The 26,555-nt window shown below is 34.0% G+C and overlaps 1 protein-coding gene across 1 annotated transcript in view; it reads right to left on the minus strand.

Moving 5' to 3' along the window:
• The window catches only part of LOC137248423 (uncharacterized), a 396,800-nt gene that overhangs the window by 202,836 nt on the left and 167,409 nt on the right, over positions 1-26,555 (minus strand). The gene's annotated exons all lie outside the window — the stretch shown is intronic.

Below are 26,555 nucleotides of genomic sequence, written 5' to 3' on the forward strand. Positions count from 1 at the left end.
TGGTTGGCTACGATACGGTTACGACCTTAGCGGCACCAATAATCGGTTGCATTGATTCTCATACGGTTGGTCGAATCAGCTGTTATAAGGTTACCGATACGGTTACCGATAAAACACCAATGTCTCCAGCTTTAGGGATGAAACGATACTAGAAAAAACAATTAGGTATTCTCACTTTTGACCCGATACCAACAAAATTTGTAGTCGATACTTTTCCATCGAGTACTCAGTGCTTTTACATCGACTACTAAGGTATCGGAAAAAGGAAGTAGTTGTGTCGGCAAACACTCGGTACGCTCAGCACAAATCACACAAACAAGATTGTGCATTGCACATGTAAACAAAAGATCAGCTGTTGTTTATGGGTAATCTTGACGTCATTTTCCTTTAGCTTTTGTTTTTTCTCTCTTTCATTCGCTCAAGCAGTCAAGCGTGACGCACAAATCACACACAGAAGATTGTGCATTCACGAGTTCAAAATTGCTTCGTTCTGCGCATCTACGTCACAGTAGACCCTTGAGCGAACAGCTAATATGATATTCTATAGTTTTTTATACAAAATACAAAATCTTTTTGTGTAAATTTCCTTTTATTTTAATGAATAATTGTTTAATTAAAATGTTTTCAACCGTATATGTATCGTTATTATCGTCAACTCAATATTAACATATCGCACATTTACGTCAATAGTATTATAACTCAAAAAACAAAATTTTCCAGGGGAGCCATTCAAAGATTTTAACTGCCATATGTTGCGCATATAAAAGCACATTTTCATTTTTAAGCACATTTTAAATTTTTAACTGATCACAATGATTTTATTTACACAACACAGATCATGATATTGGGTACGTTTCTATGTAATTAACTCAAAAGTCATGTTTTTTAAGTTATGACACTATTGAAGTAAATGAGCGATATGTAAACACTATTTGCAAACGTTTTTTGTATTTTTGTGAAATAAAAAGCAGTCGCTACAAATTGCGGAAAACATTAAAGAGGCCGTAGATTGGTAAGGATAACGCGTTATTACATGCCGTAGGATTTGAAAAAGAGTAGGTAATTTTCTCAAATTTAAGTTTTCCAAATATTTGATGATTCTTATATCGGTAGAAGTCTAGTTGAGGGGTCGACTGCTAATACACTACCAAAAATATCGGTTTTTTCTTTACTTTAGGGTACAACTGCTAAAACTCGTCCAAAAATATGGGGAGAAAGACTTGTCAAAAGACGCGCTGTGGACCCAGGATCACGAATCCGAAAGCGGAAATTGAAAATTTTATTTCTTTTCGGAGATATTTGCAAACAAAATTGAAAATTTGCATGTCGTTGTTGTAATTTTAATGATTTTGTTGTATCCACAAGAAAAACTGTGGGTAAAAGTGTTTTGCGTGGATATAGTTTTGGTCTCCAAACCGGTGCACCGCGGTGTTGAAACAAAGCAGGGGAATTTTTTATAAGCGCGGCCGAAGGCCGTCAATGCAGAAAGGTGTTCTGCGAAAAAATATTGTGGATTCCGCCTCCGGTTTCGGAGGGACCCGCGGATCTGTTTTTCGTTAATATCTTTTGAACAACTCAAAATTTTTCTTTTCTGGTTTCGGATTATTTATACTGATGTTAAGACGCGTCGTTTATCACCTCTCTTGATATTTTTGGACGCGTATTAGCAGTGTAATGCTGTCGTACAGAATTACCAAAGCTTTTAATTTCCAGCGCAACTATGGATGCTGATAAATTTTCAAAATTCTTTGATGATGCGCCTATATTTCGTATACAAGATGAAGTTGAAACATGCCAAGAAGTTTTAAAAGATCGTGTTAAGCGTTTTGGTTCCAAAAATACGTGAACTTGTCATAATACCAGTGTATACAAATCTACCAAATGATATGCAAGCAAACATTTTCGAACCTACACCACCCAATGCTAGGAAAGTTGTGCTGGCTACAAATATCGCCGAAACTTAGCTCTAGAACAATTATACAATTTTGGGTGCTGTCAATCATCATGGTGAACTAACAAAATTGGGTAGACGTATAGCCTAATTCCAGTTAATCCAATAGTTGGTGTTAATAACATATGTACCTAGTTTAAGGTTTTGAATTCAACCCTGATATAAATGAAATGTAACTACCTTTTATTTCAACTCTGTATATGTATATTGGAATTTTAAATTGCATTCCGAATTTGAAAAGTAATTAACCAATGCGTATAATTTAGTTTGATTTCATACTCGGAATTCCATACATTGTAAACAGGATTATTAAATTTGGATTCCGTAATTTTAGGTACAAATGTTCCGAAGAATTGGTATCAATTACTGCGATGCTTTCTGTGAATAGGGCAATATTATATCGGCCAAAAAATAAAATCATAAATTCCGATACAGCTCGTAAGGACTTCAATCATATGCATGGTGATCATTTGAGTATGTTGGAAGTCTATAATCAATGGCTTGATACAGATTATAGCCCGCAATGGTGCTAATTATATTCAATATCGTTTATCCATTTAAAGAGGATCTAATAGCTGCAGTAAAAGAGCATCAGGTAAAGGACAGCACAATTTGAAAACCTACAAAGTTAATATATCATCTTTTCAGATTTTAATAGTTGATGCTGGGTTTACAAATCTGTTTTACACAACCTAGACGTGTAGCTGCCTTGCGGGTTGCAGCGCCCATAGCTCGGAAATGGGCGTGGAATTGGGAAATGAAGCTGGCTATAGTATACGTTGCAATGATTGTACATCAGGTAATATTACATGGAATTAAGTTTTTTTCGTACTTCTGTTGCCTTAACAGCAAAAATGCATTAGTTTGATTGCTTTCGTACTCACCTGATGCAAACGATCGTCTGTTCCTGTGTAGGATTAACCTCATTATTCTCTCTCCTCCAAATCCACACTCTTAATAGATAGATAGATAATTAAGTGAGGATCGCACTGCGACCATTGGTCTATTGCTACTTCACAGTACCTCATCCAAGCCGACATCTCTGATGAACCCTAGCAGTTCACCTGGCTTGAGGGATTTGATGGGATAATGCTCTGGCCATGGTGAGCCCATAAACTTAGCCCTGCGTCTTGAGATTACGTTACACTCAAGGAGGATATGCTCCGTCGTCTCCGCTGTTCGATCACAAAATCGGTATGTGTTGTTCGATATTATACCCAGCTTTTGCATGTGACTGTTCAGTCTACAGTGTCCTGTAAGAATAGCTGTTAGGATTCTTAGGTTATCTTTCGAGAAGCCTATTAATTCCCTTACACTTCCAATAACCACTTTAATTTTTACAGAACGCAGAATTGAAGGACACCATCCGTATAGCACCGGATCAATTTTTGGTAATTTTATAGCCTTATGCGTTTACGTTATGTTAATAATAATGAGCTTAAAGGCCGTGGTTAAATAAAACACAATGTTTAAAATTTCATTGGTTTTTTTTAATTTGTCAATATTTCGGCTTCAGTCTGAAGCCATATTCAGGACTGTAAGTAAACACAAATGTATGAAAAGGGGGCATTCATTTCAGATACATGGTCATTAAAATTTACGTTATGCAACTAGGTATATATATAAACGAGACACAACTTACACTTGTGGTTATTCTTTATCGACTGATCATATGTTCGGAAAACAAAAGTAAAATAAACATCAAAAATGTATACAATTTTAAAGTACAGTAAGTGTAAGCTAAAATACGCACAAACAAATATATAGGTATACAAACAATAGAACAACGAATATGTCGTCATCCAACATTATGATTTGTTGATCCCAAGTATAGTGTTAACTACTTTGTACTCTTTACTTTAATTTTTAAAATAATTTTAATTGAGTTTTCGTGTTACCTTAAAATTTTGAATAACTTCAAAAAAAGAAAATTCTAATTAGTTGGAAAATATCTAAACTCAAAAATAAACAAAAATAAATTTTTATACTTAAAATCAAAATAAAAGATTTTTTAAATATCAACTTGAATGTTGATATATTGGCGATTCTACCAACGGACCTAAATGTTTATATAAGTCTATATGTGATACAATCACTGAATGTGACGCTTTACGTATCACAAAGCTATTGACCAATAAAATACCGCAAATAAAAGTGCAACTAAGTGACGTGCTACCAAAGAAAATTTGTTTAAAGTTACCTGGACCAATTACAAGCTATCTACCGGTTTCAGCAAATGTGCACACGGTCCTGCTCCGAATCATCACATCCTTGAATGCTGTTTAATATAAATTTTAAAAGTATATTCAGTGCATTTTCATACAACAAGAACAACCATTAAAATTTAAATAAAAAATCAATAACCGAAATTAACAGGATGAAATACGCATCCATCTACCCTCAACATTTGTGCGGTACATCTGTTAACACTAGTGAGAAGAAATCAACAATTAAAACAAATATCGAACAGGATGAGTACCGTTATGTGATATAGAAGAATCAAAAAAAAAAAAATATTAAAACACCAGCCGCTGGAACTAAACAAAAATAACTTTGATAGAAATAATAAAATGTTAAAAATGCAATAAAAAATTGTGAAATAATTAAAAAAATTTAATTTTTGAGTGATTTTTCGCAACACATTGCAACATATTTTTAAGTTACGCAATATAAAACGCTTAAAACGAGAAGTGTAAATACGCTAAAACTCATTTTTAAAAATAAATGCCAGATCAAAACAATACTGCCACTGTTTTAAATACAACCACAGCTGTAGAAAATTGATCCAGCATTACTCAGGAAGTTCATCTACAAAATAGTGTCACTAACCTCTCCCTACATTTCATTCGTATATCCAAGTATTTTAACATTCAACAAGCAACATCGTCATATAGTGTACCGTTTATTGGAACCATTCATGATCTTTAACGTCCTCTACACAAATAAGAGCATCATTATATTTTAAAGCCATTGCATATTTAAATTTATCAATCAACTCTTCCATAGTAATAAATCGTAAATATAAATTTTAAATAATTTTAACTTTTTCTAAATACAATTTTTATTTTAATATTAAATTAAAATTTCAAATTTATTTTAAGATTATTTTTATATCTTAAAAATTTTAATATAAGTTATTTAAATTTATTTATTTTTTATATAAAATTAAATATTGTATTTAAATTGTTAACTCCTTTTCAAAAAAATTCTTAAATACTTTGTTATTTTCAAATTTTTCATTTAAATTTCTTTTCATATGGTTCTACGTTCACCAATACGAACTCGTAATTTTACAAATTCAGAAAATCAAAATATCAACCATACAAATAACATCATGACTCACAATACAACTCAAAATTCTAACATTAATACAACACAAAACAACATCTCTAAAACAACACAAAATACTTCAACACAAGATAACTTTACAAATTTTCCTTCTACTAAATCTATTAAATTACCACAATTTTGGCAAGATTGTCCTGATGCCTGGTTTTTGCTTGTTGAAGGACAATTTGAAATTAACAATATCAATGATGATAATTTAAAATTTCAAAATGTTCTAATTACTCTTCAACGAGATACTATATCTAAAATTTTAGATGTTATTAACCCTCCTCCTCTTTTTAATAAATATGATACAATCAAAAAAATTCTATGTGAAAGATTTTCTCTTAGCGAAGAAAAACGATTAGAACAATTATTTTCAAAAACTGAACTTGGTGATCGTTCACCATCTGAATTATTCAGATTTATGAAATCACTTATAGGTTCTGACTCCATAGTTAGTCAAGAATTACTCTTTAAATTGTGGATTCGTAAATTACCACAAGAAATACAAACTCATTTGACTTCCAATAATAATCAAAACAGAGATGAAATTATTATTTTAGCTGACAAACTTTTTGATTTAATCAATAAACCTCATTCTTCCAAATCTCCTGTAGTCTCAAGTATAAATAATAATATTTTAGAACAATGCGTTAAAAATTTAACTGAATTAACCACGGCTATTTTTCAAAATTTAAATAAAATTTCTAATGATATTAATCAATTACAAATCCGTTCAAGATCTAAAGATAGAAATAGATCTAAATCTCGAAATTTTTCAGGATCAAGAAATGTTTCAAACAATCGTAATTTTACTTCACAAACAAATATTTGTTGGTATCACAAAAAATTTAAGAATAACGCTCTTAAATGTATACCCCCATGCAATTTTAATCAAAATCTCAATTCAAATTCCGAACAAAATTGAAACTGAAACGATCCATTATGACGGTGACGGATAATGGAACTATTATTAAACCTACTCGTCGCCTATTCATATTTGATAAATTCAATAAACTTAATTTTCTTATCGATACCGGTGCAGTTGTATCAGTTATTCCTTTTTCTAAATTTAAAATTTATAAAAGAAATTCGGATCTTACTTTGACTGCAGCAAACGGTTCTTCAATTGAAACTTTCGGTACAAAACTACTTAAAATTGATTTAGGTTTAAGAAGAGATTTTGAATTTCCATTCATTATTGCGAATATTGATACACCAATTTTAGGAGCAAACTTTTTAGAAAAATTCGGAATTATTGTCAATATTAAAAATAAAGAAATAATGGATTCTACTACAAAAATTAAAGTTACTGGATCTTCTGGATATTCTGATATTTTCTCACTCAAAATTCCTATTGTCGAAAATAAGTTTTCAAAATTACTTAATGAATTTCCATCAATTACCTGCGAACCAGATTATACTAAAAAAGTTAAACACCATACGGTTCACAGGATAGAAACAAAAGGTATTTTACCATTTTCGAAACCCAGACGTCTTGATCCAATCAAACTTAAAATTGCTAAAGCTGAATTTGAATTTTTAGTTAAAACTGCTATATGCAGACCCTCAAATTCTCCTATTGCATCTCCACTTCATCTCGTTCCTAAAAAAGAACCAAATGATTGGAGACCTTGCGGAGACTATCGAAGACTTAATTTTATTACTACACCAGATCGGTATCCTTTACCTTTTTCACGATTTAACAATTGATTTAAAAAACAAACAATTTTTTTCCAAAATTGATCTTGTGCGTGCTTACCACCAAATTCCAATGGCAGAAGAAGACATTCATAAAACTGCAATAACTACCCCTTTTGGAATGTTTGAATTCGTAAGAATGCCTTTCGGTTTACGAAACAGTGCTCAAACTTTCCAACGCTTTATTAATGAAGTATTTTCTGATTTCGATTTTGTATTTACGTACATTGATGACATTCTTATTGCCAGTGATAATGAAGATCAACATATAAATCATTTAAAATCAGTTTTCAAAAGACTTGAAGAATATAATTTAAATATAAAACCTTCAAAATGTACTCTCGGTGTAAATAAATTAAATTTTTTAAGTTACGAAATTTCAGGCGAAGGTATTAAACCATCTTTAGATAGAATTGAAATCATAACAAATTTTGAAAAACCAATTTCTATAAATAAATTACAAAAATTTTTAGGTATGATAAATTACTATCACAGATATATTAAAATGTTAGCAACAGAACTTAGTCCTCTTCATGACATGTTAACACATGCAATTAAAAACAAACTCAAACAATTAAATTGGACAAATGAAACCACAACAGCTTTCGAAAATGTTAAAAAACTTTTTGCTAAAAATACTTTACTTACACATTTCGACAAAAATGGTACTTTATCATTAGCAGTAGATGCATCAAATGTTGCTATTGGAGCAGTTCTTCAACAAACTAGCAATAATATACTAGAACCTTTAGCTTATTTTTCAAGAAAATTAACTACAACAGAAACTAAATATTCAACACTTGATCGTGAACTTTTGGCAATTTATAATTCAATTAAACATTTTAAACATTTTCTTGAAGGTAGAACTTTTACAATTTATACTGATCATAAACCTTTAATTCATGTTCTAAATTCTAAAGTAGATAGATCTCCTCGTCAACTACGTCATCTTGAATATATTGCTCAATTTACAAATGATATTCAATATATACGTGGAAAAGACAACATAGTTGCCGACACACTTTCCCGTATTCCAGAAATAAATGCAATTTCAACTCAAGATATAAATTTAGAAACTTTATATAAAGAACAGCAAACTGATACATTTTTACAAAAAACCAATTCTGATCAAAATTCTAAAAATAATTTAAAAGAAATTCATATTCCAGTTATTAATTTAAATATATGGTGTGATGTTTCTGTACAACCTTTTCGACCTTATGTTCCACATTCTATGAGAAGAATTATATTTGACAAAATTCACTCATTATCTCATCCAAGTATAAGAACAACTAGAAAATTAATTCAAAATAAATATTATTGGCCTAACATGCGTAAAGAGATTAACGATTGGACTTCATCTTGCATCAATTGTCAAAAATCCAAAATTTTAAGACATACTAAATCTCCTATCCAAAAAATTCAAATACCATCAGGCCGTTTTGAACATATTCATATGGATATTGTTGGACCTCTTCCAATTTCAAATGGAAATTATTATATTTTAACAATTATTGACAGATTTTCACGTTGGCCTGAAGCTTATCCACTTAAAGATATTTCAACAAATACTATAGTAAAAACTTTTATTCAAAATTATATACCACGATTTGGTATACCATTGAATATTACAGTAGATCAAGGTTCACAATTCACCTCAAAATTTTTTACGGAATTAACTAAACTTTTAGGTTCTCATAAAATTCATACATCTCCTTACCATCCCCAAGCAAATGGCATGATAGAGAGATTTCATCGAACTTTAAAAGCAGCAATTATAGCATCAAACGACTCGGTTCATTGGTCTGACATTTTACCATTCATTCTACTTGGTTTACGAACTTCTATTAAAGAAGATTTAAAATGTTCATCTGCTGAACTTGTTTATGGCCAAACACTTAGAATACCTGGTGAATTAATCATTTCAAATAGTAATAAAGAACATGATTTTTCTAATGACGCTTTTCATAAAATAAGAGAATATTTTTCACTTGTTCGTTCTAAAGTTTTTCATCATAACAAAGAAAATGTTTTCGTTCCTAAACAATTAGAAAATTGTGAGTATGTTTTTGTTAAAGTTCTTCGTAAATCTAATTTAGAATCACCTTATGAAGGACCTTTTAAAGTTATATCTAAGAAACATAAAACATTTACAATTCAATACAATAATACTATTAAAAATATTTCAATTGATTTACTTAAACCAGCAAACATACTTATTAACACTAATTTAAATACAAATACATTAAACAACAAAAAACAAAAAAAGGTTACATTTAATATTAATTAATAATTTGTTTGTTTCAAATTTTCTTGGAGGGGGAATAAATATAGTGTTAACTACTTTGTACTCTTTACTTTAATTTTTTAAATAATTTTAATTGAGTTTTCGTGTTAACTTAAAATTTTGAATAACTTCAAAAAAAGAAAATTCTAATTAGTTGGAAAATATCTAAACTCAAAAATAAACAAAAATAAATTTTTATACTTAAAATCAAAATAAAAGATTTTTTAAATATCAACTTGAATGTTGATATACCAAGTATGCTGCTAGCGGAATAATTTCTGTACGCTGCTTTCTTTCATGTGCGCCGTGAGACTTGCATTTTGTGTTGTTGCTTAAGCAATAAATTGCGATATGCATATGCGCATTGGTCTGTGTCACTTTTAAAATTAATTCTCTTATCATTAGGCGGGTTCATAATGTGGAGCATTTCCATGGTGAAGCGCTTATTATATTGTTTCTCTATGTCCAATATAGTAACATTCTGGAAATCGGGATAGTGGCCCGTATCCTTACAGTGGGTCGTTAAGGCCGTTTTATTTTCCGAAGCGTTGTTCCTAAGTTTAATATTGGACTTATGGCCGGAAATCCTTGTCTTTAATTTTAATTTTGTTGTCCCCACATATACCTTCTCGCATAAGTGAGACCCGTCACCGTTGCATGGGATTCTGTATATTAGGTTGGATTTCTCATCCTTTGGAATTCTGTCCTTTGTATTACTGTAAATTTGTTTCAATGTATTGTTATATGTGAACGCTATTTTGACCTTTTCTTTGTCATATAAATCCGATCTCTTGATCCTCTCTGCTATTCTTGGGACATAGGTTATCGCTTTGTATATTTTGTTATTTGCTTCTTCGGGTTTACGTTCACTACGTGCTCTGGTATAGAAATTTCGGACCAGTTTATTGACCAAGCTACTTGGAAACTCATTATCCTCTAGAGTTTTTTTGATGATCGTGATATTCTTCTTGTGGTACATTCTGTCGCTTATTGTAAGTACCCGTCTTATGAAGCTTTTGGCGGTATTTATTATTGTACTTTTTTCGTGTTTTGAATAATAGTTAATTAGTCTTCCCGAGGCTGTGGGTTTTCTGTACCAGTCAATATATAATTTGTTGTTTCTCCTATTGATTAACGTGTCCAAGTACGGTAGTTGACCATCTTTCTCAACCTCTATTGTAAATTTAATGCTTCTGCTGTAGCTGTTGAGTTCAGTGAGAATGTTTCCAATTTGTTCAGTTTTTACAATGGCAAATAAGTCATCTACATACTTTGTAAGTAGGCGTGGTTTGCTAGTAGTTTCATTTTCGAATCTTGTTAGCAGCTCCTCCATGACAATGTCAGCTATGACTGGGGAGGCTGGTGAGCCCATGGGCATTCCTGTACGTTGTTCGTATATTTTTTCATTGTATTTAAAATATCGATTCTCTTTTATGCAAAATTTCACCATTGTGATAAATAGTTCCCTTGTTAAGGATGTATATTCTTTTATGTTTTCCCACTTTGCGGATATGATTTCAATGGCTAAATCAACCGGAATGCTTGGGAACAAGGAGACTACGTCCAAGGAAACAAGGCTTTCATCATCATAAATATATGTGCCATTGACCTTACTTTTAAATTCTGTTGAGTCATCGATATTATATTTAGAAGAACAAGTGATATTTTTGAGTATTCTCACGACATATTTACAGAGGTTGTATGACGGGGAGTCGATAGATGACCAAATAGGTCGGAGTGGTATACCTTCTTTATGAATTTTTTGTAATCCATAGATTCTGGGAGTAATAGCATTTTTACACAGTAGCTTGTTCTTTTCTTGGATATCTATGGCACCGCTGTTGAACATCCTTTGAACAATCTCATTGTTTTTGTCTTGTAGCTTGTTCGTCGGATCGCGTTTTAAATCTCTGTAGGTAGAGATGTCGTTCACCAGTGTCTGAATCTTTGTATCGTATTCGTTTTTGTCTATCACCACTGTAGCGTTGCCCTTGTCGGCATTGAGTACAAGTAATTGTTTGTTGTGTTTGAGGAACCGTTTTGTCTCTTCCAGTATTTTGCGTGTGAATTTGTCTCGTGTGGAAATCGTATTGTTTTTTAGATGGTCGTGTATCAGTGTCGTGAAGTTGTTTCTTGCCACTTCTTGTGATTCCTTATCTTTCGCCGTTTGTATAATGTTTTCCCCGTCTGCTATAAACTTAAATGGAGGAAATTTCTTGTTTTCGGTCGAGAGGGCATATTTCGGGCCCAGCTACAGCAGAAGCATTAAATTTACAATAGAGGTTGAGAAAGATGGTCAACTACCGTACTTGGACACGTTAATCAATAGGAGAAACAACAAATTATATATTGACTGGTACAGAAAACCCACAGCCTCGGGAAGACTAATTATTATTCAAAACACAAAAAAAGTACAATAATAAATACCGCCAAAAGCTTCATAAGACGGGTACTTACAATAAGCGACAGAATGTACCACAAGAAGAATATCACGATCATCAAAAAAACTCTAGAGGATAATGAGTTTCCAAGTAGCTTGGTCAGTAAACTGGTCCGAAATTTCTATACCAGAGCACGTAGTGAACGTAAACCCGAAGAAGCAAATAACAAAATATACAAAGCGATAACCTATGTCCCAAGAATAGCAGAGAGGATCAAGAGATCGGATTTATATGACAAAGAAAAGGTCAAAATAGCGTTCACATATAACAATACATTGAAACAAATTTACAGTAATACAAAGGACAGAACTCCAAAGGATGAGAAATCCAACCTAATATACAGAATCCCATGCAACGGTGACGGGTCTCACTTATGCGAGAAGGTATATGTGGGGACAACAAAATTAAAATTAAAGACAAGGATTTCCGGCCATAAGTCCAATATTAAACTTAAGAACAACGCTTCGGAAAATAAAACGGCCTTAACGGCCCACTGTAAGGATACGGGCCACTATCCCGATTTCCAGAATGTTACTATATTGGACATAGAGAAACAATATAATAAGCGCTTCACCATGGAAATGCTCCACATTATGAACACGCCTAATGATAAGAGAATTAATTTTAAAAGTGACACAGACCAATGCGCATATGCATATCGCAATTTATTGCTTAAGCAACAACACAAAATGCAAGTCTCACGGCGCACATGAAAGAAAGCAGCGTACAGAAATTATTCCGCTAGCAGCATACTTGGGATCAACAAATCATAATGTTGGATGACGACATATTCGTTGTTCTATTGTTTGTATCCCTATATATTTGTTTGTGCGTATTTTAGCTTACACTTACTGTACTTTAAAATTTTATACATTTTTGATTTTTATTTTACTTTTGTTTTCCGAACATATGATCAGTCGATAAAGAATAACCACAAGTGTTAAGCTGGAGACATTGGTGCTTTATCAGTAACCTTATAACAGCTGATTCGACCAACCTTATGAGAATCAATGCAGTCGATTATTGGTGCCGCTAAGGTCGTAACCGTATCGTAGCCAACCAATTGGGTTTTGGTTTACCGTCCTAACGATAAACAGCTGATTACGTTAGGGATACGGATACAGCGATACGACATACGGCACCAATGACTCCAGCTTAAGTTGTGTCTCGTTTATATGTATACCTAGTTGCATAACGTAAATTTTAATGACCATGTATCTGAAATGAAAGCCCCCTTTTTATACATTTGTGTTTACTTACAGTCCTGAAGATGGCTTCAGACTGAAGCCGAAATATTGACAAATTAAAAAAAACCAATGAAATTTTAAACATTGTGTTTTATTTAACCACGGCCTTTAAGCACCGGATCAATTTAATTTGGAATTGGTGGAGGCAATAAGGGATGAGATCAAACGAAAATTGGCCAATAAAGTAAGTTCAATCTATGTGTATGTATATGTGAAATTACTAAACTTGCATTTTATTGTAATAGGTTTTATTAAATTTGGGTCTCTGCGCCGAAAGATATCGTATCGCTTAAAGATTTAATAATCCTACAGGAGGATGGCGCTTCTTATACATATATACCCTTGGATTCCTTGATGATATATTAATACCGCCATCTGCATTACAACATCCTTCCCGGTTCGAGGAAGCTGACAAGCTTGGGTATGGGAATACCCACTAGAAGATGGTGCTAAGCATGATTTATTCGTGGATATAGGAGAACCGATCAAATTTCGTGTTTGACATAAAGTTTTCGAAGAAAATTTACCAATTGGACCTCCAAAAAACAGACACACGACAGTCAGGTTTAGCAGCGGGTGCATCCGCCGGACAACCAGCATCTACCCAACAAACAGATATAAAGACTCCATACCGGATAGTGATGTTTATAAAAAGATGTAGATATTTTAATAATCATATCATGTATTCAATTTATTTTAGGCTGCTATTAATATTTATATTATATAAATATGAAATATTAATTCATATTGCATATATCTTTAGAAATCTTCGGGAGTGAAATGCACTCCACATATGCATGCTGTTTTGAGATTCACAACGTCCTTTCGGCGGTAAAAATGAAGCCATTTCTTAGCCACTACGCACCTTTTGGAAAAAAGGAAAAATATCCATTTGTTTTCACTGGTTTCACTGGTATAATTATTTAATTAAAATTCTCACAAATGACACCAAATATGTGTATATAAACGCGCGGGTAAATGAAAAGGGTCAACCCATACGATGTTTTTGATGACGTATAATTGGTTCTTTTCCTTTAGCTCGTTTTTTTCTCGCTCTTTCTTTTTATTCGCTCAAGAGTCAACTATGACGTGGATACGCAGAACGAAGCAATTTTGAACTCGTGAGCGCGCAATCTCGGAAGGTGATTTGATTGTGGTATTAACATGCAAATGCAACAACAATGTTCACATCTCTATCCGTATTTGGTTCACGTGTCATTGGAAAGGCTTGGTTTCTCCAAAAACGGTACCGCTATGTTACGACCGCTAAAGAGTGGCCGATATACTCACCGTTTCTAGCAGCAACGGTGTTTTAGTTTTATTATAATTTTTCTTTTAATAAACTCACAAGAAAAAATTTCAATTCAAAAATGTTGTTTATTTTATAAATAATTTGAAATATTTGACAAATATTCACCGCTTTGAAAATAGCGGTGGGAAAAAACGGTGATGGACGAGTTTCTACCGTCATGACGGCAGGGTTGTTTTATGCCCGGCCGCTATATTAAGTTACGGTGAACTTCACCGTCTTCTTAGTTTCCACATAATTACTTTCACATTGCAATATTTTTGACAACGTACTCTACCGCTATCCAACGGCCGCTATATAGCGACTCCGCTTTGGAAGAAACCAAGCATGAACACATGGACTAGTCCGATTAGCGATTTTTCATTCGCGGCGATGCAATCACCGATAATGAAATATCGTCCATCACTAGTCGACGGATAAGTATTACACTTGTTTTATCCACAATGGTATATTCTTTTGATTAATACATATATCTATCTATAAATCTTATAAAGTTACTAAATGCCATGTATGCACATAACTTCACACAGAATGCTCCGATTTTAAAAGGGTTTTTTGCATTTGAAAGCTTAGCTGCGTGAGATGGTACAGTTAATTTGAAGGTATATATTATAGGAGCGTGGAAAATTGCCATAATGTAAAAAATCATAAAATTTTTGTTTACAAACGGAAGGATGGATTTGAAAAATTCTACTTTTCAGTAAAACTTTGAAATATTTACCTTCGTTCTGCATCAAAAAAAAAAATAATTGATTCCTTTCGTATATCAGCCAAATTGTTTAAACAAAAGTAACATTTTTACCAAAAAATTCGTGTGTGTGATTGTTCGGTGTCAACTATGCGAGCAAATTGCTTTTGAGTGAGGCGACCCATAGCACTCGCTGCGTTATGGAACACTTCGGGAGTACATTTATATGTATGTATATATCTTCATATCATATCAGCTTGACATATGTAGTACATACATATTTATGCGTTGTTGCCAAGTTAATGCAACATAAATGGTTAAGAATGGAAACATCTCTTGAAAAAATACTCTTTCGTTAAAAATATTGAAAACTTCCTTAAAATTCTTAAACAAAAGTTTTATTTTTTGGTATTTTTGCATGTATATGCTAATATTTGTACACTAAGGAAATTTAATTCTTCAATATATTTTTTATGGTAAGGTAATCCTGGGATATGTTTGTACAATATGGCTATCAAATTGAAGCTGTTTATGAGTACTTTCATACGGGGAATTTTTCGTACCCATGGGTGACGAGGGTCTCGAGATATAGGCCAAAACGTGGGCCCGTGTACCCCTAGACAGAGTTTATAAATAAAAATAAATGTAAGGCGCGATAACCTCCGAAGAGATCTAAGGCCGAGCTTCTCTTCCAATTTGCGTCGTGCTCCTCTTGATTTTCCCTACAAATTGGCCGGACGGGACCTACATGTTTTATGCCGACTCCGAACGGCATCTGCAAGGCAGATGATCTTTCACTGAGAGCTTTTCATGGTAGAAATACACCAAAAACTCTGCCGAGAGGCGACCCCGCTTAGAAAATTTTCTTGTAATTGAAAAACCTTATTTCTAAAATTTTGATGTTGCTTTGCACGGGGTGTGAACCCAGGGTATACGGTGTGGTAGACGAAGCACGCTACCATCACACCACGGTAGCCGCCAGACAGATTTTATACAATATGGATATCAAATGAAAGCTGTTGATGAGTACTTTAGTAAAGGGTAGTTTTCATACCTATTGGTGACTAGGGCTCGAGATATAGGCCAAAACGTGGAATCGGGTACCCTTAGAATGTGTTTATACAATATGGATAACAAATGAAAGCTGTTGATGAGTGCTTTAGTACAGGGTAAGTTTCATACTTATTTGTGACTAAGATCTCGAGATATATGTAGGCCAAAACGTGGATCAGGATAACACTAGGATGTGTTTTTATATTATGGGTATCAAATTGAAGCTGTTGATGTGAACTTTAGTCCAGGGTAGTTTTCATACCTATTAGTGACTATGGTCTCGAGATATAGGCCAAAAGTTGGGCCCGGATACCCCTAGAATGTGTGTGTAATATGGATATCAAATGAAAGCTGTTGCCGAGAGCTTTAAAGTAATTTAATTGCGATATTCGATTTAGTCGCACCGAACGTGTCTGTTCGTCCGTTCCGTTTTTTTCAAAGAGAAGAAAAGCAATCACCTCGAACCTAATAGATCGAGGCAGTGCTTATGAGAAAATTAAGATTTATTACCAAAACACTTCTGGTCTTAGAAGTAAGACAAGTAATGTATGCATGATAAGCTCTCTTTTAGAATATGATGCGTTGGTTCTAACAGAGACATGGCTCAAATTCAAATTTTTTCGATGCTGATTTTTTTGACATAAGCTGTTATGATGTTTTTCGTAAGGACAGAGATCCTATTAAAACTGGCTGCAAGAGAGGTGGAGGTGTGTTAATAGCATTTGAGTTGCATGTGAATTGCGTGATAACGACTCCCTCCTCGATCAACTTTGTGTCCGTTCCACTGGTTACCTCTATATTTGCTTTCTTATATTCCGCCATTGAGTGATACAAATCGCATATTGACAACATTCCCTCAATTCATCAAGACATTGGCAACAATCAATTGTGCGTTCTTGGCGATTTCAATTTGAGCTCTGTTAACTGGAATTATCTTGATAACAATTCCTACTTTACTGCTGTAAATATTACAAATGCTATTGAATCTTATGTCATAGATAACTTTTTAAGTATCGGCTTAACGCAAATTAATGATTTATGTAATAAGCTGCATCGCTTTCTGGATTTGATTTTCATAAGTAATGAATTGAATTTTGTGTTATCGCAGGCTGCAACCTGTATATCACCTGCTAATTTGCATCATATCCCGATCTTATTGGAAGTTGAAGTTTTAGAATTTTTCAAATCGTCCCCCTCTATGACCAAACCGTCATTTAATTTTGCTCGTTGCAATTTTAATGCTTTTGATGCAGAGTTGAACAACATTGATTGGGACCCCGCGTTTAAGAATAAAGAAGTTGCAACCTACTTCTGTATCCTTAAGAGCTCTCTGGCAGCTTTGTGTCATAAATATATCCCTACTATTAAGAGTAAATTGTATAAGTTTCCTTGGTACTCGGCAGAGCTTAAGCATCTGAAAAATTTGAGAAACAAGTTTTTCAAAAAGTACAAAGCCTCAAAAAGAGCCCACTTTTTTGAGTTGCATGTTTATTATAATAAAAAATTTAATGATTTGAATAAACTTTTATATGACAATTATATTAATAACTTTGAGAAAAACATTAAGAATAATCCTAAAAAGTTCTGGGCTTATATTAAGTCTAAAAAAAATGTATCGAGTATTCCCAAAACAGTGCACTACACTGTGAGGCTACCAATCTATTTGCGAACTTCTTTTCATCGAACTTTGTATCAGATGAGGACTTGACTGTAAACGACCTAGATGCGTTACGTGTTAGCCTTAACGATAAACCGTGTTCTTCTATTGATTTTGGATCTTTGTTATTATCTGAAGTGGATGTTATCGAAGGTTTAAAGAGTGTGAAAGACTCTTCGCAGACCGATGTTGACGGGCTTTCCATGAAACTTTTGAAAAATTGTACCTCGCTGGTAAGACCTCTCATGCTTATTTTTAATCTGTCCCTAGCTTCAGGGGTTTTCATTGATGATTGGAAAAGCACTTCTATTACCCCTATTTTTAAAAGTGGAAATAAAAATGATATTTTAAATTATAGGCCTATATCCAAGTTGTCGTCTGTTGCCAAGCCATTTGAATGCATTGTAAAAGAGAAACTTTATTTTCATGTGAAACATATAATTTGCGCAAACCAGCATGGATTTGTGGCAGCACGCTCGACAGTTACCAATCTTTCAGTCTTTACTGAGGATTGCCATTCGTGCTTTCGTAATGGTCTTCAGCTTGATACGATTTATACTGATTTTTCTAAGGCGTTTGACAAAATTTCTCACGTAATCCTCATTGAGAAACTTGCATTCCTGGGTTTTCATTACAGTATCCTCAAATGGATAAAATCTTATTTACATAACAGGAGTTGCATGGTTGCTATAGATGGGGCATTCTCGTATCCATTCATTGCTACATCTGGTGTGCCTCAAGGTAGCATATTAGGTCCTTTATTATTCATCTTGTTTATTAATGATGTTTCTCTTTGTTTCAACTCGTCTAGATTTCTCTTATATGCCGATGATATTAAAATACGGCATCGGTGATGAAAAGTCTATTGCTCTAAGTGATCATGGCAACATCATTGACGACTCCTCTGCTGTATCTAATATATTTAATGATTTTTTTGCTTCAGTCGGTCAATCTAATGCCTCTTCCTGCAATTGTGTGATGTCAGGTAGGGAAGGAACTAGTTCAGGCAATAGTTTTTTGTTTGAACCTTTCTCTGGCTCTGAGATCCTAACAATAATAAAACAACTTAACAACTCTGGTTCTTGTGGTCATGATGCTATTTCCAACCAATTGCTTAAAAATATAGCCCTTAACCTACTAGACATTCTGAAACATCTCTTTAATGCTAGTGTATACTCAGGAACTTTTCCAGAAGACTTGAAATGTGCGATTATTATTCCTCTGTTCAAAAAGGGTAACAGGGAAGATAAAAACAATTATAGGCCAATTTCATTAGTACCTTCCATTTCTAAGGTTTTCGAGAAAGCCCTTAAAAGCCGTATTTTACTTTTTCTTGAAAGCAAGAGCTTTTTCAGCCCAAGGTAGTTTGGATTTAGAGCCAACCGGTCAACCGAGGATGCTCTATTAGATTTTTGTATATTTATTCACCAAGAATTAGACAGTAAAAAACATTGCGCGAGTCTTTTCGTTGACATCACAAAAGCTTTTGATACTGTCGATCATGTAATTCTACTTGATAAATTATATCATACTGGCTTTCGAGGATTTATACATGAGTGGTTCAAATCGTATCTTACTGGAAGAGTACAACGCGTTAAAGTCTGCGGAACCCTCAGTAGCTCTAATCCAATTAAAGTTGGCGTTCCACAAGGTTCCGTCCTCGGTCCTATTTTATTTCTGGTCTACGTAAATTCAATTTTCGACATGCCATTCTTAGGGAAGGTCACTGCATTTGCAGATGATCTAGCGATAGCTTACGGCTCATCAAATACGTTCGACTTGATAAGTAGCATAAATCATGATGTACATGTTTTAAGAACGTGGTTCGCTAAACACAAGCTCGTTGTTAGCAATAAGACCAAGCTAATGTTTTTTAGCTTGAATGCAAAAATAACACCAGACGTAGACATTGTTTTCCACTCCTCCAGTTGTGAGCGTCTCGCTCTCCACTATAATTCGTGCCAAATGGCTCAGTATGGTATTTTTAATCCGCTCGCTATTTGTAATAACGAGTGCTTTATAACTGACGTTGTTGAAGACTTTCGGTATCTAGGTGTAACTGTAGATCAAAATATGAACTGGGGCATCCACATATCCCGCCTAAAGCATTATCTCCAATATTCTTTACGTTGTTTCTATCATCTCAGAGGTTGTTTCTATCATCTCAGAGGTTGCTGCTCTAACTACACCCTTAAAACAGTTTATTATGTGCTTGTTCATTCTAAATTGTTATATGGTATCAGCTGTTGGGGGGGAGCATCCTTTAATAAAATTCAGTCTATCCTAGTTTTACAAAAATTCGTTATTCGTAAAATATCTATTGTAAATCGACTGCATCCCTCAAGAGAGCTTTTTAGAGATCTAAGGATTCTTCCAATAAGGGACCTTTATTATTTTAAAGTTTTAAAAATCTTTTTCATTAGGTGTGGTTATCTGCAGAGTATGAGGTCGGAAACTTATAACCTTAGGATAAACTTTGTACTATAACTATTGTTCCTCCTTCCAGAACCACACGCTCAACAAAGTTTTATACAATTGTATCCAGGAAACTCTTCAACATACTACCCTCCGAAATTCGGGCCAAGAGGAATGTTCTACAATTTACAAAATGTGTGAAATCCTTTCTTCTGAGTTTCTCACATAATGAAATAGAAGTTTTGCTACGACCTATTCAATAAGCAGCTTATTAACAGAGACTAAAAGCAAATAATAGTAGTAACTTTCTTTACTTTATTTTATATACCTACACCATAATTTTTTCTTTTACTTACTTTTAGCTTTTCCAATAGTAGCATCTTGTAATACGGCTAAAAATCATATGTAGGTTTTAAAAAAAATTATAACTTAATTTCTATATTTAGCAGTCACCCCACTGCACTAATGTTTCAATATTTTTGATAGATATGACATTTGCCACTATGTTAAGCTTAACATAAAAAATGTCTTACCTTTTTCTTATATCTACACGGTCTCATACACATATTATGCATTCGTTAATTTATACTTCATAATGTTAAACTTTTTTATTTTTTGTTTTTTTTTGCTATTGTAACTTTGCTACATATGTAAATAGATAGGTATAAGAAAAATGCTCAATAAAAATGAAATGAAATGAATATATTCTGAAATAAGAGACTCGCGTGATTCATCGGCGCTTAAAAGTGAACTTAATAAATTCTTAGATTATTGCGCTTTGAACAGGCTTTATATAAATATTAACAAGTGTTTCAAAGTAACTTACTCTAAAATGGTCAAGCCTTTGGATACTTGCTATTGGTTGGCGGACTCGTGCCTTTCTGAGGTTAATGAAATTAAAGATCTTGGCGTGTATTTTGATAGCAAACTAAATTTTACTACTCATTTAAACTACATAATTACAAATTCTTTTGGAATACTTGCCTTTGTGAAACGCCACTCTTCTAATTTTTCAGACCCATATACCTATAAGCTTTTTTACTCGGCTTTTGTCCGTTCTAAAATGGAATACGCAGCTGTCGTTTGGAGACCATACCATTCAGTCCACATAAATCATCTGGAGAAAGTCCAAAAGTGCTTTGTTCGTTTTCTTTACGCTCTCTTAACTTTACTGACATAGTGTACAAGTACAAGTGTGTTGACTTATCTGTCAAGCATTCTGACAGGCACTCGCTGGATTCGGAATGACAGCGAATTCAAAATGGATACCATTACCGAGTGCGCCGAATGATTGAAAAATTGAAAAAGTCGATACGATTGGTAGTCAAAAATGTTGTCGTTGAGACCAAAAATGCGACTCTAGACCTGAGATTTCCATCAGGTGAGCGAGGCTGTTTGTATTTTTGACGTTTATCGCTTAGTGAACACACTTGGTATAGGTACACTATGTTTACTGAACCGATTCCGTCGTACGTTGCTCGTTGTCGATTAATTAGTTTGGTATCGTTATCCGATAGGAGAACGCTGTTATCGGTTAAATTTATTATTGATCTTGTTTCTGTCAGGATAGATTGTCCTTCCATACTTCAGTTAGTTAACTTTAATGTGCCCTGCAGAAATTTACGGAATTTAGTCTATGGCACAGTCTATGGCGCTAACGCTCCCTTGAATAGAATTATGTCTGATTACAACTATTTCTCAAATTTTCTGGATTTAGATTTTACGTATACCAAATTAGTTATACAGTTCAAACTAAAAACCTATTTTTTAAGTAATACTTAATTTACATTAGTTGTACTATATTCATAAGTGTCTGCTGTATAATAGGCATACAAGTAAATAAATAAATAAAATTATATCGCTACTACTGAACTGTGCAGCCTGTCAAACATTACAGTACAGATATACAACGTTTAATTTTTGTAAAAAAGGGGCTTAAATATATGTATATTTCAACAAGCCGTCTTGCTTCTATCAATGTTGTACATTAGGCTATTTCGTTCTCCAAATGAAAAAGTAAGCTTTTGTTTTCCATTAGTATTATAAAATTTTTACTGTTTTATAAGAACTCCGCAGAATAGCATTACCGATTTGTGCTGAGTGTGCAGATATACGTATGTAAATGAGCCCTTAGCCTTGTTTGTTTTTTGAAACGAAAGAAAGCACGGACGAAAAAGAGTATGCTACAAAAAAATTTACCAAATTGATATTATTTCAACACCAATAGCAGCCAGCCCAGTACCTACTCATATTTTGTTTACTTCATCAAAAATTTACTTCATTAGAAAACTCAAAATAAGTAAAATTTTGAAAACGTTTATATATCGTTTGTTCAAACTTATCCACTTTAAAGAATTTTTAAAAACGTTTAAAGAAACGCTTGTTTGGATGTATGTATAAGTCATATACGTAATACTCTTATATTGCTACAAAAGGCTAGGTACATTCCCAAACATGAGAGTGCCGACATATTGCTGTTTAAACGTTTTTGTTTTTGTATTCAATAATCGAATGTACCTAAATTTTAATTTTTTTTTTGTCACACTTATGCTGCTACAATCACAAAAATTTTATAGGCTGTCTTGTTTTGATTTCGAATTCAAAACAAATTGCGAGCATTTTCTATTAGCAATATAAGAGTATTACATATATGGTATAAGAATATTTTTATACATGTATATTTGAATTTTTTTCATTTCAAAAATATGAATTCTTCGCCTTGTTTTTTTCTTTACTATTTATGTAAATAATGTACTTTGTATGGCCCATGCTTAAATAATAAATACATCAAGCCTTGTTTTGTATTTGTTGGCCTTTTCATTGTTTAATCGACTAAACTGAGATTTTATGACAATTAGTATGCAGAAGTTGGGTAAAGGGGATAGTGACCCGTTGAACCCATTTAATATTTTTTTACACACGCAACTACAACTCAATAACACTAACAAAGCCCGCGCATGCGCAGAACATACATTTGCACAGTTTCAGCAAATAATGATTGGCAGAAAATTTGCACGTTAGGATGATGGGAAGGCATTGATATAGAAGTGTTATATATATGGTTTAAACGTTTTTGTTTTTGTATTCAATAATCGAATGTACCTAAATTTTAATTTTTTTTGTCACATCCTTGGCTTGCGACTCAGTCCTCTCCTTATCATCGTCCTTATTACAATAAGGTAATGAGTTGTTCATCTTGGGCCACCTGCCTGACAAGGCAGGCTCTGCGGGCCAGTATTATATACGTCCGCCACAGCAGCGCCCCTTACTGTAGTAAGGCCATCAATACTTCCCGAGGTGGCCCGGTATCGAGAAGGCTCCGTTCGAATACAGTCGAATTTATCCCCTGGCTGCAAATCGTCCAATAGGCACGGTCCGCATAAAACCCTGGATTAGGGGGTTGCCATTTCTTGGTCACCGACATCCCGCCCGATTTATGGCATTTAAAAAAAAATTATTTTAGTTACAAAAAGTTTTTCTAAACGGGGTCACCCTCGGTGTTGGTTTCGCAAGCACTCCGAGTGTAGTTCTGCCATGAAAAGCTTTTCGGTAAAAGTTCATCTGAATTGCAGATGCCGTTCGGAGTCGGCATAAAATATGAACGTCTCGTCCACACAATTTGTATGGAAAATTAAAAATAGCACGACGCTAATTGGAAAAGAAGCTCGTCCCAAATCTCTTCTGAGGTGAAACGAGTTAAATATTTTTTTTTATCGCACCAAAAGTTTTGTGGAGAGTAACCAAATAGAAGGGATTCAGAATTTGTTATTACGTATCATGTATAGATTAAAACTGTAAGCACTATTTTTTAAGTAGTCGGGGTCCTTACCAGCAGCATATTGCCCAAGTTGAGATTCCTAGTGTGAAGGTCTCTAGGGTCGGGTTATCTCGCTAGGTCACGTTCTCTTGCTAGGTTAGCATCTTCGGCTGGGAAGTGTGGTTTGATTTCAGGTATTCCACCGGTCAGAATTAATAGTGTCGAAGCTGAGCTGGTCGCTTCACAAGGCAGTCGTTCTATGTACCGGAGCGATCGGGATTTTTCCCGACCAAGGACTGTCAATAGAATAGCAATGTTGTTAGAATAGCAATAACCAGATTGAAAAGCAACAAGGCCGTGGGCGCTGATGGATTGCCTGCGGAGCTATTCAAGTACGGCGGCGAGGAGTTGGTAAGGCGCATGCAGCAGCTTCTTAGCAAAATATGGGCGGAAGAGTGCATGCCCGACGGTTGGAATCTAAGTGTTCTTTCTCCAGTCCACAAGAAGGGGGATACTGCAAAATGCACCAACTATCGTGGAATCAGCCTTCTTAATATCGCATATAAGGTCCTGTCAAGTGTATTGTGCGAAAGATTGAAGCGCACCGTGAATCGGCTGATTGGACCTTATCAGTGCAGCTTCAGACCTGGTAAATCTAGCCGCGAAAAAAGAATCGACATCACCTCTTCGTCGATTTTAAAGCCGCCTTCGACAGCACGAAAAGGAGCTGCCTATATGCCGCTATGTCTGAATTTGGTTTCCCCGCAAAACTTATACGGCTGTGCAAAATTACGCTGAGCAACATTTCATTTCATTTCATTACATTTCATTTTTTATTCATTTTCTTTCAAAACAGCATATATGTTACAATAGCGACTTAAATTAAATTAACCATAATTACAGAAAGAAAGGTAAGGCATTCTGTAAAAATATATGTATTTTAGTATAGAATGCCATCTCCGAATAAAATTGAACTAAAAAACATGTAAAATAGTGCGTGGGGTGAAGTTTGATTAAAAATAATAAGTAATAAAATATATTAATACAATATGTACATACATTTTTTTAAGTGCTATGGTTCAGCAAAATTTTGATGTCTTCGTGTGATTTCTCTAGTAGAAAAGATTTAACCTTTCCCAAAAACTCATTCAGATTTCTAGTGACACGTATACATGCAGGCAACGCATTAAAAGCTTTACAAGAAACGATAGTAACGAAGTTGTTGAAGTTGGTTGTTCGAGAGGTCGGGACATACACAAGTCCATATGAGTTTTGCCTCAAGTTATAACTATCCGATACCAGGCTATGTAAATACCCACAGCGAATGAAAAATATCTTTAACGTTTTATAGTAGTACATATGCTTAACAGGAAGAACTTTCAGACCCCTAAACAACTCCATAGAGTGGTGAAAACGATCAACATTACATATTTTTCTTATGACCCATTTTTGAATAGTTAGAAGCTGCTGGATTTTATTACCTGCAGCGCCACCCCAACAGGTTATACCATATTGGAGCTTGGAGTGGACTAAAGCGTAGTAAAAAGTTTTAAGTGTTTCGCTTGAACAAACTTTTCTTAAATTGTAAAAATAACGAACGGAAGATCGCAAGTAGGACTTCAAACGAGAAATATGCGTAGACCAACTCAAGTTTTGGTCAACAATAACACCAAGATATTGGAAGTCGCTTACTTTTTCAATAGTGAAGCACTTATCGGAACAATTTACTTCAGCTTTAAACGATGCACAGAACAAAAAATTATTTAGCACAAAACGTTTGCAGTCAGTAGGATGTTGGATGCAAATTGAAATACATCAACTTCGTTTTCTTGCTGACACAGAGCTTATGTGCTGCAAACCACACTCTTAGCAAATGCACATCGTTATTGATTCCTGCTACTAAATCCAGATAGGTCGATGAACCATAGGCGATAGCAAGGTCGTCAAGGAAGGCTGTTACTTTTCCATACAATGGCAGCGAGAATATTGAATTAAGGTAAATCAAAAATAGAATAGGACCTAAGACAGATCCTTGAGGTACACCTAAGCTAATTGTAACTGGGTTACTTATACTACTTCCAACTTTTACTTTTTGAATTCTTCCTGACAAATAAGATTTAAACCAATTATATATAAACCCACGGAAGCCCGCAAAATACAATTTTTCTAATAAAATTTGGTGATCAACCATGTCAAATGCTTTAGTGATATCAACGAACAGTCCAGCACAGTTCTTTTTATTGTCTAGTTCCCTATATATGTGAGAACAAAAGTCCAGCAGGGCATCTTCTGTTGACCGCCCATATCTGAACCCGAATTGCATTGAGCTGAAATAGTTATTATTGTCAAGAAATGATAGGATTCGACCTTTAACCAGTTTTTCAAACATTTTTGAAATTGAAGACAGTAATGAAATAGGCCTGTAGTTATTTATATCCGTTTTGCCACCCTTTTTAAATAAAGGAATGGCAATAGCGCATTTTAAGTCTAAAGGAAATGATCCACCTAAAATACTCATATTAAACAAATGCGTTAGGATATCAACTAAATTTAGTGCCACATATTTAAGAATCTGATTCGAAATTCCATCACAACCACATGATCTAGAGTTATTCAGAGAATTAATTGTTTTTAAAACTTCAATGCCAGTAAATGTCTCGAAAAAAAAACTATTTCCCGAATTCGAGAACTCAGGTATCAGAGCGGAGGATTCGAAAAC

The sequence above is a fragment of the Eurosta solidaginis genome, chromosome 4 (genome assembly GCF_040869045.1).
Source record: "Eurosta solidaginis isolate ZX-2024a chromosome 4, ASM4086904v1, whole genome shotgun sequence".
NCBI lineage: Eukaryota > Metazoa > Arthropoda > Insecta > Diptera > Tephritidae > Eurosta > Eurosta solidaginis.